Source organism: Triticum urartu, chromosome 6A (genome assembly GCF_056163025.1).
Source record: "Triticum urartu cultivar PI428250 chromosome 6A, HENAU_Tu73, whole genome shotgun sequence".
Classification (NCBI taxonomy): Eukaryota; Viridiplantae; Streptophyta; class Magnoliopsida; order Poales; family Poaceae; genus Triticum; species Triticum urartu.
In genome coordinates, this window is record NC_141878.1 from 105,298,092 (window position 1) to 105,310,087 (window position 11,996).

An 11,996-nucleotide genomic window follows, 5' to 3' on the forward strand; every position below is an offset into this window, starting at 1 on the left:
GGCGGCGGCGGTTGAGGGTGCCGACGGCGGCGGCGATTGGGGCGAGGCAGGGAAGGAGCGAGGCGAGGAGGAGGGGAACGAGCGGGGCGGGGTTCGTGCGGGGCGATGCGGGGTAGGTTCGTTTGCGTCCAGATCGATAAGTCCCAATAAGTTCCTCCCTGAGAGTCTTTTTTGATAAGTCCCAAATGACCCCAATAAGTCCCTATAAGTCCCTCCTGTTTGGTTTAGATGGGACTTATAGGGACTTTTTTAAGTCCCTAAACCAATAAGTCCCTGGAAAGAAACACCCTCTTCTCTACACCTATAAAAATGCTAGTTGGTGGTGATGGTGTGCCTGCCTTAGGGCCATCTGCACCGTCTGATGTGAAATCTAAGGATGAGAATGACCCAAGGCACATAACTTGCAGTTTTGCAAAAACACCCTGTGCATCTAACCGAATTTTGTAGAAGGCATCCGAAACACAACAAGAATATTCTGGAGGTTTCTACTTCTCTCCCGAAACAAACGCGTCTTCGAGAAGGAGCTAAAAGAAAGTTTTCGAAGACCCCTCCCCAATTCCTCGCTACAGGTCCCTCCACTCTCTGCCCCGGCGACCGCCGAAGTTTAGTTGGGCGAGGGCTTCGCCTCTTGTACAGCCGTAGACCGTAGTTGTAGTTGGGGTTTCAATAAATCTGATCTAGCTTTGAGCTTTGCCCAATGTCTCTCCTTCTAGATCTTGCCGTGCATGCTGTCGGAGTAGGAGAAATGGCGGATCCCACCAGGAAGGATGTCCGTGCTTCTAGGCATGCGCTCCCGACCAGGCCGCCGCTGCCAAGGTCAATGAGCTGCGGGCGCTCCAGGCCGCTCTCTGCTAGCGCAGCTTGCCCAATGACTGTGCCGATGTGTACGCCAACATCCACCTTCCGCCGGCTGCGTCCCTTGTGCGCTCACGGACAGTAGCAGGGTCCTCTGCAGACGAGGACTACACTGTTTATTCCAAGGACCACCACAAGCTTTGAACCGTATATATGTTACCTTGACTAGGCCGCACGCCACAATTTTTGGCTTCCAGGGATACGCCCTGTCGTGTTGGTCGCAGCGCAATCATGCTTGCACAACATCCTCCGGTGCAGCTGAGTCTTCGTCAATGATAATTGCCACACCAATGTCGTCGTGTTCTGCCTCCACGCTTCACCGGTGCAACTCCGTCCGCCAAGAGGTGCGCATACTTTTTTTTCGAAAAGGGGGGCTTCCCCGGCCTCTGCATCAGACAGATGCATACGGCCACATTTATAAATAAATAAAGTAGTTCAACAATGTCTTGCAAAGTGCTGCAACAAAGGATACTGGCTCACACAGAGCAAGCAAAATAAAACAAGGCCCAAAAGCCACAACCGGCTGGCATAGTAAAGAGAGATAGGTAAACTACGCGCCTATCCTATTACATGACCGCCATCCAAACCGGTTGAATAAATCCCGCGCTACCATCTCCCACCGGACAGATCTAGTAACCAAACACGCCCTGGCCTCCGTCGGAGTGAGTAATGACCACGTGCGGATTAGCGCAGTAGCCCGGAAGAGAACCTGCAAAAAATGAATAGTTGTTGTTCTGTTAAAAGCCAAGTCATTTCTGCAGTTCCAAATTGCCCATAACAACGCACATGCTCCCACACGAATTTGTCTAGCTGTTTCGGCCTCTATACCAACCAGCCACGTTCCAAACAACGACCTGACCGAATTCGGAGGAGTAATGTTAAAGGCAATCTGCACCGAGCGCCACAACACCCTCGCCATCGGGCACTCAAAGAAAAGATGCTTGATAGTTTCATCCCGATCACAGAAACTACACCTAGTAGATCCTGTCCAGTTGCGCTTAATCAAATTATCTTTCGTTAGAATGACTTGTTTATGCATAAACCACATAAACACTTTAATTTTGAGAGGAACCTTAACTTTCCAAACAGAGGTGCGCATACTGGCGCACATATATTTCATTCCCACTATTGTGTATGTGATTTGCTTGTTTGATCAACTTCAGGTGTACAGTAGTTCAAGTATCGTTTTTTAGATACAGGCTAATCAATATCTTAATAATTTTATAATCAGTTGGGACAATTAACTGATGGGAGAACGATTAATCAAAGAGAGCTTAAGGAGTTGTTTACTGTGAGGAAGGCGACGAGCAGATACTCGACTACGGCTACATGTCGAACGACAACATGAATATCTACACATTTGGTACATATAGTACATTTTTTCTTTTCTACAATCACAATTTAGATTACAATAGATCATTAGGTTCTCGCTATGGTCTAGAATCAGGGAAAAACGACAAGTAGCGTGTAGATAAATTCTGGATAATGGAACTGCAAATTGGACAGTACCTTCAGGGGAGGCTTGTATGTTTGACCATGTCAAACCTCATGGATGATGAGGAATTATATCCTCAAGCTATCGTATTATCTGTAGGGTGAGCTCCAATTTCTTTTGAACTAGCGTTTCCAATTGTTCAATGCTGCAAGTTTACTGACAGTATTTAGGTGGATAGTCTCTGTTTTTAATTTCTAATAACCGTAATGCACTTCAAATAGTTGTATTTATCCCATGTTTGTGCCTTACAGGCATGCGCTCCTGACCACCCTGCAAGGTGATCAAATTGCAGGCATAGATTGCCCCCAGGTTCAGAACCATATTGCACAACAAGCCATTCTCATTGCAACCGACCTGAAAGTGTCCAATATTTAGTGCGTTGAGATGCGTAAATATTTGAAGCATTTAGATTCAGGCATTTACAACGAGCTACGCCTACAATAGTCTGCTGTATAATTGGATTAGAGTTAGAACTAGAGTTGGTTCCTATAGTTATATATTGGACACGAATGGTCTTGAACCACTAGAATATGATTGCTCCCATTGCACCACACAGGCAATCGATAACTTTGCACGATATATTTTGCATTAAGAGTTTTTTCGAAAGCAAACTTATAATATGTGATGTATTTTAGAAGTAACAATTTTGAATTGTAGGGTCTATGCCAGTGATCTGATGCTTACATGTCGTATGATAAACATGCCATCTGTGGTTTGCTTGACAGGAAACAGAGAATCGCTTGATAGCTATTCCGCTCAGTTATTGATTTGATTGGGAGCTGGCGCGAACCAAACAGCTAGCGTATCTTGCTTTGACTCTCCTTGCTGAAGTTAACTCCTGCACTGTCATTTTCACAACAGAGTGGTCAAGCTTTTAAGCAATCCTTGCATACATAGCTTTGAGTACTGTATGTTTTTTGCTCAAGCACTAATATTATGTCTTTGAACGGCCTATGCGTGGATGTGGGATAACCCTTTCCGTGTGTTGGTTGGTGCTTACCCTCTAGAGGATCCAAAAGATCCAAAAAAATTGAAAAGAAAATTCAGGTATGTTGCCAGTTGCTAAGCTTATCAATTCAGAAGTTGTAAGTTCTAGCCAAAAAACTAAACGCCGAACTCAAATTGCAGAAAGTATTGGGTGTTCAGTACTGGATTTCAAGCTATGTTCATATCTCTAGAGTGCCGAGACCTTATCTCAGGGATGTATTTTGCTAACACGATCTCGACATCGATAACAGCAGAGAGATAATATACGCCTTATAATCTTGTAACTATATGTGCAGAAGTAGTTGTGGTGTTCCTTCCACCTTATGAATTAGCCTGTGAAGAGGTGAATAGTCAGGAGACCCATGGAGCCAAACAAAGATTATGTTCAGGCTACAGATTATATTTATACTACAGCTTGAGTCTGAATTTGTATTGATACATGAAAGTGTCATGTGTGCCAAGAAAAGTATGTTAGCTGTACAATCAATTTTGGTGTGCATTTCTTATTTATTTATTTTTGAGTCGGACGTGTGCATTTCTAATTAGAAGTAGAAGCGGAAAGATGTGACATGGACTTCCTAAGATCACATACACATAGTTGTATAGTATACTTAGAAAAATAGTAATAAAATTCAAAAAATTTATTTCTTTTGGCGACAAATTTGCTGGAGTGTCATAGCTGTGCGTAGCATTTCGTGAAGGAATAACATAAATGGTGTTTTGGACAAACAAAAATTGATCATTTTTTAAAAGCTTCTTGGAGCATCTATTTTGTTTAGTTTTGTGCAAAGCATCACAAAAAAAATTTCTTCATGAAATTTTGCACACACAAAAAAAATGTAATTTTGTTGGGGAGGAGGATTGCACATCCAACGGAAGATAAAGATAAGACATGGGACCTACTCTCGTACAGGTCAATCTCAACATGCATCATGTTATTTCCGCAAAAAAAAAACATGTATCATGTTGTTCATCTTACTAGTAATAGAAGAAACGAAAGAATACGGGATGCGGCAGGGATGCTTGGCAAACACGGCCGCGATACGGGTGCGGAGGGGGATGGCAACGGTGGCCGCTGGCGAGGAAGAAGATGGAGGCGAGGGGGGAGATGGGACGGCGGCCGCCGCCGAGAAAGAAGCTCCGGGAAGGGCGGAAGATGGGCACTGCGGCCGCCGGCGAGGAAGAAGATTCGGGCGGAGAGAAAGATGGCGACGGAGGCCGCGGACGAGCAAGGAGGGGAGGCGGCGGAGCGGTCGCCTCATCTCCCTGTCCTGCGGCACTCCGGCGGCTGGAACAGGGTGGGGCAGAGCACGGGACTGGGAGCGGCTGGAGTAGCTGAGTTAGGGCCCGTTACTTAGCCCTCCGGCGGCTGGAGCAGAGTCGCGGCGCGAGATCCGAGAGGCGCGAGGAGTGAGGCCGCGATGAGGTGGCGGCGGGGCGGCGCGAGGTCGGGGAGGACAGGGGTTTCGCGGGGCCGGCGGTGGAGCACGGGGAAGACAGGGCAAGGGCCTAAAATTAGAAGAGATGATTTTTCATGGGGTTTCGTGAAAAATATTGACTAGGGTCAGCGAAGGTAAAATGTGATGAACCACTTTGTTTAAAATTCGAACTTAGATATCCGTTTTTGTTTACCCGCACATTAGCTTTGTTTAAAATCATTTTTTTTATAAATTTTCATAAAGTTTGTAAAAAGAACATACACACCATCAAATTAATACCATGGGTTTCATCATTTAAATATTGTCACATTATATAAATTTGTTATTGTAAATGTTTATATTGTTGTCTATAAACTTGATCAAACGTTACAAAAAATGACTTCAGGCAAAGTTAATACATAGACTAAATAAATAAAAACAAAGGGAGCATGTTTCTTTCGAAAATCTAAATGGCCTCCATCAAAGGTGCATGTGGTCAAGACCTTTGACTCGGTCTCATGGTCTATATCTGTTTCAATATGATGTGTACTAGGGTCTTTTGTCAGTGTTGGAGAGAGTGGACCATCATGAGCGGAGCTCTACCAACTGACTTATATCCCCCCCCCCCCAGCAAGTGATACTTCTTCTATTTTTTTTCCTGACGCAGACTTAGCTCATCATACTTATGAATCTGGGTAAACAACCACATTTTGTTTATTACCATCGGGATATCTAATAAGGAAACCCTTATTTGTGTTTTTTTCATTATTGCCATGGATCAACTTCAATGGATGCATAAACTATATAGTTTTTGAATTTATATAAACTAAAGTATGCTTTCAATTTTAGGTAATGGACTAACACGTTATTTACTCTATAAGTAAACAAAAAATATACTGCAAAATTAAGTAGCTCGATTAAAAACGCATTACACCATTGTGAACGCAAGGAGGTACAACCCTCGCCCTATCTCTTGGCGTGGCCGAAAGGAGGAGGATAACAACGGTGAAAGCGACGACGTAGGATCCAATACTTTTTCTAGGGTTGAGATGAGAAGGAGGAGCCCCCGCTGCTATGGTAATGACCACAACGACGGAAGAGGAGCAATCTCAATGATGTTGATGATGGCGGCAAGGGAGGAGCACTCACAGCAAAGCGGTTGCAACGACGACCTTTCCCGAAATGCCTCCTCAATATTGCCGCTCTTCATCCCGTAGTCACCTTTCTTCGGGTGTAGCTCAAGTTGTTGTTATCTCGTGGACCTTTGGACCCCTCACACAGCCCACGGGCTAAGCAGCGCCCACCAAAACAGATCATACATCGACATGTGGGACCCACATGTGATCTGTATATCATAACTACTGCCATACCTGGTCATATGGGTAGCCCCATCCCATATAGCCTTTTTATAAAAGGGTCGTGTCGTGCTGGCCCGAAGGCTTTACCTCGCGGATTAGCCTCGCAATGTCACACGCAAGTGTCGGCCCAAGTTGATTTTCGGTCTTATGGGGCATTTTTTTAGTTTAAAAATGCCGAAATGGTCCTAAAAAATAGCACGTGGATCGTGCCGGGCCGGGCTTAAAAGCACGGCCCATATTGGCCAGGTACCGGGGGTCTTTTTCTTTCTTTTTCCCTTTTTCTTTTCTCTCGTATATTTCCCCCGCAGATGAGACCCCCTGCAACTCTGGAACCGGCGAACGGCGGCGCCGCGGCGCCGCCTCGCGGCCGCGCAGGACGGACCGCGACTGCCGCGGTCAGGTGATCACCGCACCCTCGCCTCGGGTTCCTTACTCTTTACTCCGCCCGCGTTAGCTGCATTTCAGTTTGCTCGTTGCGCCGCGTTGCTCCAGGCGTCGCCGCCGCTGCCGCTGCGCGAGAGGTCTGTTCCGGTGATAAGGGTGCCTCTAAGCCATTGAGATACCGGAGGAAGCCGAATCTCTTGGCAGCATTCGGAAACGCCGTAGGTTATCGGTCTCGGTATGGGTGCCTCTTGCTGGTCTGCCCCTTCTAGGTTTCAGGATTTAGCTCTTATACACACCACATTGTAGGTTGCGACTTGCAGTGGACGAGATCACCACAGAGACTTGCTGATGGGTCGAGCCTTAGCATTTGGTGGCAATTTTGGTGTTCTAACTAGCCGTTTTGCAGGTCCTATTTCCAATCCGTTTTGTGGTGATGTTCTCGATCCATTTGTTTGCTCATCCCACCGTTGGACCATCGAATTAGCCAACTTGATGATTTTACCCGTGTTGATTTAGTATTCAGTACTTTTGTTTCCGCCACGGTCACCCTACGATTGTCTCCTACTAGTAATGGCCGGAATTTTTTCAGTTTGTCTGCTCTTTCTATGCACAATTTAGAAGGAGAATGTTGGGGATCGATGAACCGAGCAACTGCTCGTTATCATTACTCATGGCACACAGTTTGTGTTGCGAAGAGGGGAAGAGGAGATGAATTACAAGATTTCCGTATAGGGCCAGGTCACAATCTGTACAAAAGAACTAATCAGGCTAGTGAGCACAGAACTTGCAGCTCTTGCTTATAAACTATAAGATCTACTCTGCACACTGCAGCATAATTTGCTATCTACATTGTGAGCTAACTGAATTTTGCTTCTGAAGGTTAGCATCTACGCTGTTCAGGAAAGATACCACCTCCTGTATGGCTGGCCTCATTCCAGGATTGTGGTTGACACACTGGCAAGCAACTTCAAGCACCTTCAGCATCTGCTCTTCATATCCTGTGCCTCGAAGCGTTGGATCCAGAACTTCAATCAGCTTCCCTTTGGATCTCATCTCCTGTACCCACTTGACAAGCTCTTTTGACCTGGGACAGATTTGAACAGGCCGCCTCCCCGTGACCAGTTCAAGCAGGACCACACCAAAACTGTACATATCACCTCTCAGTGTGGCTACCCATCCCTGCCCGTACTCTGGGGGTATGTAACCGAGAGTACCGACCAACTCAGTCGTCACATGAGTTCTGTTGGGGAAGATCAATCTGGATAGCCCAAAGTCTGCAACATAAGCTTTGAAGTCTTTGTCCAGTAGGATGTTGCTCGACTTGATGTCACGGTGAACAATGTGAGGCTTGCATCCATCGTGGATGTAAGATAGACCCTGACTTGCTCCTTGTGCAATCTTCAGCCGTATTGGCCAGTCAAGAAATGAGTTGTCATCTGTGTCCCTGTTGTGAAGCCAATCATCCAGGCTGCCGTTCTCCATGTAGGAGTATATCAGCAGTCTTGAATCTCCCTGTATGCAGTAACCCCAGAATGGTACAAGATTGTCATGCTCTGCCGTGGAGAGTGCATCAACCTCTGCACTGAATTCCCTTTCCATCAGACACATTTCACTATTGAGCTTTTTTATGGCGACCTTTGAGCCATCAGGTAGCTCAGCCTTGTAGACTAGCCCATAGCCTCCACAGCCAATGATATGATCCTTGTCAAAGTTCTTTGTAGCTTTCAGGAGATCCGTCAGTGTGAGTTTGTTTTGTTCTCCCTTGCCTCGTGGAACCATCACCAAGGAGTATTCTGAATTGAGATTTGAAGATGTTGCCTCTATGTCATTGTTGTTGTTGCTCTGCCTTTTGCTCATGAAATTTGTACCCCTGAGCAAGACAAGGAGACGAGCCAGCAAGAAAAGAATGGCCAGCCCTCCAAAAAACACACCAAATGCAAGTGCAAAAATACCCTTCTTTTTCTTTTGTCTCTGGGTGATCAGAGGTGTTTCAGTTGAGCTGCAATGGTTTACAAGCATACGACCACACAATTTTGGGTTGCCATCAAAGCTAGAATTTGGAAACGTGCTAAGCTGGCCCATATCTGGAATAGACCCTTCTAGGTCATTATTGGAAATGTTGAATGTCGAAAGGAAGTGCAGATTGTTTAATGCAGCTGGAATTGTACCAATGAGATGATTACCAGACAAGTCGAGCGCCTGCAGGCTCGTGAGGTTGCTGATTGCTTCTGGGATCTCTCCAGATAGTTGGTTGGAGCTCAGGTTGAGGGAAATGAGTCCTTTCAACTGACCAATCTTCTCAGGTATCATGCCAGTGAAGTTATTTATCCCTAGATTCAGTACTTTAGGAAAAGCACTGGGCATGAGATATTGCATAAATGGGCTCTTATTATAAACAGGCAGCTCAAAGACCTTAGGTGCAGTTTTGTCCGACTTTAGCATTGGCATATCCATTAAGGAACTCGAAATTTCCCCTGTAAGGCTGTTGTTCATTAAGTCTAGATAGAAGAGCAAGTTTAGGCTGCTGATCCAGTCAGGTATTGGTCCAGTGAGCTGATTGTCGTGTAAAAATAACATCTCCAAATTTGGCAGCTTTGATAACCAATCAGGTATTTTTCCAGACAATGAACAATCATTTATAGAAAGAACCTGGAGATTCTCAAAACCCTCAACGCTAACATCCTCTGGCATGGTCTCATCCTTGAAGTTGAATCCGATAAGAAGGGTGGTGAGGCTCCTGCAACTCCTAAGGATCTGAAGTGTTCTTGTGATATCTGTAAGGGAGTTTTTAACAAGTGATAGGAATGAGAGAGACTTCAGATTGCCTATTCTTTCTGACAACTGGCCATGGAATTTGTTGTGAGATAGCCTCAGTGCAATCAGCCTGCTGCAGGAGTATATGCTTTCTGGAACTGTGCCGGTGAAGTTGTTGTAGAGAAGATCCAAAACTTTCAGATTGGGCAGGCTTGTGAAGTTGACCTTGGTAAGTTCTCCAATGAACTGGTTGCTCTTGAGGTCAATTGTTACGAGATTTGTGCAGTTGCTCAGAGCTGATGGCAGCTCCCCTGACATGTTATTGTGCTCCAAATGCAGCTCCTCCAATCTCTTCAGGTCACCTATAGACTCTGGAATACTGCCGCTGAGCCCATTCCCCCCAAGATCAAGGGTGATCAGATTCTTGAGCTTGCTGATGCCATTGATAGCTCCTTCTAAACCATTGCTAGGTAAAGAGAGGTGCTCTAGCGAGGTAACTTTGAAGAGCTCGTCCGGAAGAGTCCCATTGAGGTTGTTGTAGCCAGCGCCGAGCAGTTCGAGGACGGAGCAATTACTGAGCCCTGGAGGGATATTTCCACTGAATTCATTAAAACTGAGTTCGAGCACGGCCAAAGATGGCGCACTCACACAGGGCTTAATTGGTATCTGCCCAGTAAAGCTGTTGGTGCTGGCATTGAGTGCAACCAGGCTCTTCATCACCTCCCATATAACAGATGGAAACCTTCCTGTAAACAGGTTGCTCGAGATGTTCAGTACCTGCAGAGGCAGCGCAGGTGTTGAAGGTGGCAGCTCGCTCAGGCCTCCAGTCAGGCGGTTGAAGCTGACTTCAAGGACGACGATGCTGCTGGACGACACCAACTCCAGCGGCAAGCCGCCAGACAGCGAGTTGCGTGACAGGTTGAGGCGGAGGAGGCCGGTGAGGTTACCCAGGGACGGCAAGATGGATCCCTTGAGGCCTCGAGAAGCCAGCGAAACACCAGTGACCGCCCCATCGGGACCGCCGCAGGTGATCCCTTCCCACGTGCAGCAGTCCGTGTCCCTCTGCCAGGACGCCGTGAGCCCGTTGTCCCGCGAGAGCCCAGCGAGGAGCTGGAGGAGGGAGCTCCTCTCCTGCTCCGTGCAGGAGCTGGCCGGCGAGACCAAGACGAGGACCAGCAGCAAGAGCGCCAGGCCGAGGAAAGGCCTCCTGCTTGGGCAATGTCGTGGCTGCATCTGCATGGCTTTCTGAGGAAGCTAGCGAAGGGAACCAATGAATGGCCGGGCTGGTGAAGAAAGAGCACGAGAGGAACGGGACACAAGCTGCTCACGGCTCCTTTTTGTTTGATCCTCTGTTCTCAGGTCGCTCTCAGGCGAAGGAAAGAGAAATGGGTCAAGGATTGGCTGCTATTGCCTATCCGGTGCATCATCGTCCACGTTCACACCTTGACATTTTCGCCTGCGATCGCCTGTCGGTAAGTTGACTTTTTGCTCATGGATTGCCGTGTTAATAGTTAGCAGGCATCCATGATTAAGTACTGAGTACTTATAATGATCTGTTACTGCACGCATTTAGTTTAATTGATCTCGCATCACTTCTCCTATCCTGGTGGGTTAACGCTTAGCGGTCAGTCTTGATCAAGTCCTTGATGGTCCGTTATGTCACACGTTTAATTTACTTGCTCTGACATCGCTGTCCTAACTGGATTACCTTATCTTGCTCTGCTGTGTTATTTGGTGACAGAAACTGAAGAGTAAATTCACCATCCTTTTGCCCATGAGCAGCACTGCAGCAGCAAAGGACTAGTCTATCGCGGAGAGATGAGACCGTTTTACAGTATGTGATCGGCGAGGCAACAGCGTCGAGAGGGAACTGCGTAGTTGAACGCCGCCGGCAGTGTCGCGGTCAACACGTGGAGGCGGATGATTTTGGAGAAGAGCATACAAGTGGAGGGCGAGCGTGTGAGCATGACTTCGGAGAAGGCGCGTGTGGAGGGCAAGGCGACACGCTGAGCAGATGAGCGGAGACACGCTGCTTTTGAACGTTTTCTACGGATTTCTCTGCGTTTTTAGACTATGGTGATGCCGATGGAGCAGGCGTGTTTCTGGTTTCAAGTTGGACCAGTTGCTTCTTTGTTTCGTGGCTCTACATCATCAGTCGCGGTCGGTACAATGAACGTCCTGCGCAAATGGGCCAGCACCACACCAATTTTTTTTTACTTTGCAGACAGCTAATCCAGCGCTGCTGATGTGGTCAGTAAGAAGCGAGTTGTGATTGGTCTGGCCAGTTGTGTAAGGTCAACTTGACAGGCTCCACGCGCCTGGCTGGCTGCTGGCTCCTGTCTTGACTGTCTTGTGAGAAAACAAACGGGGGCTGCTTTGAGTTTTTTTTTCATATAAAAGGGCTGCTTTGAGCTATCATCAAAGGAAAAAAAGAAGAAGAAGAGGTAGGACCTTTTCTTGAAACACAAACAGAAATTCACACATGAATGCACACGTGCACGCGTAAACCAACAGAATAATCCTACACTTCGTGAGGGCATGTAAATCGTCAAAGACATGTTCGGTCTCGGGCGGGATGGAGTACAATTCAGAGAAAGGATCTCGCTACGGTGCATGGAACGGTATTCCGGCGAAATTTGTACTTGCCGTTACGACATGGGGCAGGTATCTTGTGGTCGTCTGCGAGGAGCTTTTCTCATGGCCATTCTTGTCGCCTCCGACGGCGACGTTCCTCTTGCCTCCGGT

The 11,996-nt window shown here is 46.9% G+C and overlaps 1 long non-coding RNA gene and 1 pseudogene across 1 annotated transcript; one reads left to right on the forward strand and one right to left on the reverse strand.

Moving 5' to 3' along the window:
- The first annotated feature begins 6,200 nt into the window (after positions 1-6,200).
- Positions 6,201-11,636, forward strand: LOC125515698 (uncharacterized). The gene is made up of 2 exons (XR_007287097.2): positions 6,201-6,513; positions 10,993-11,636. It is a non-coding gene; the product is annotated as an uncharacterized LOC125515698 (long non-coding RNA).
- Positions 7,137-10,490, reverse strand: LOC125515697 (tyrosine-sulfated glycopeptide receptor 1 pseudogene; annotated as a pseudogene).
- Positions 11,637-11,996: the final 360 nt, after the last annotated feature.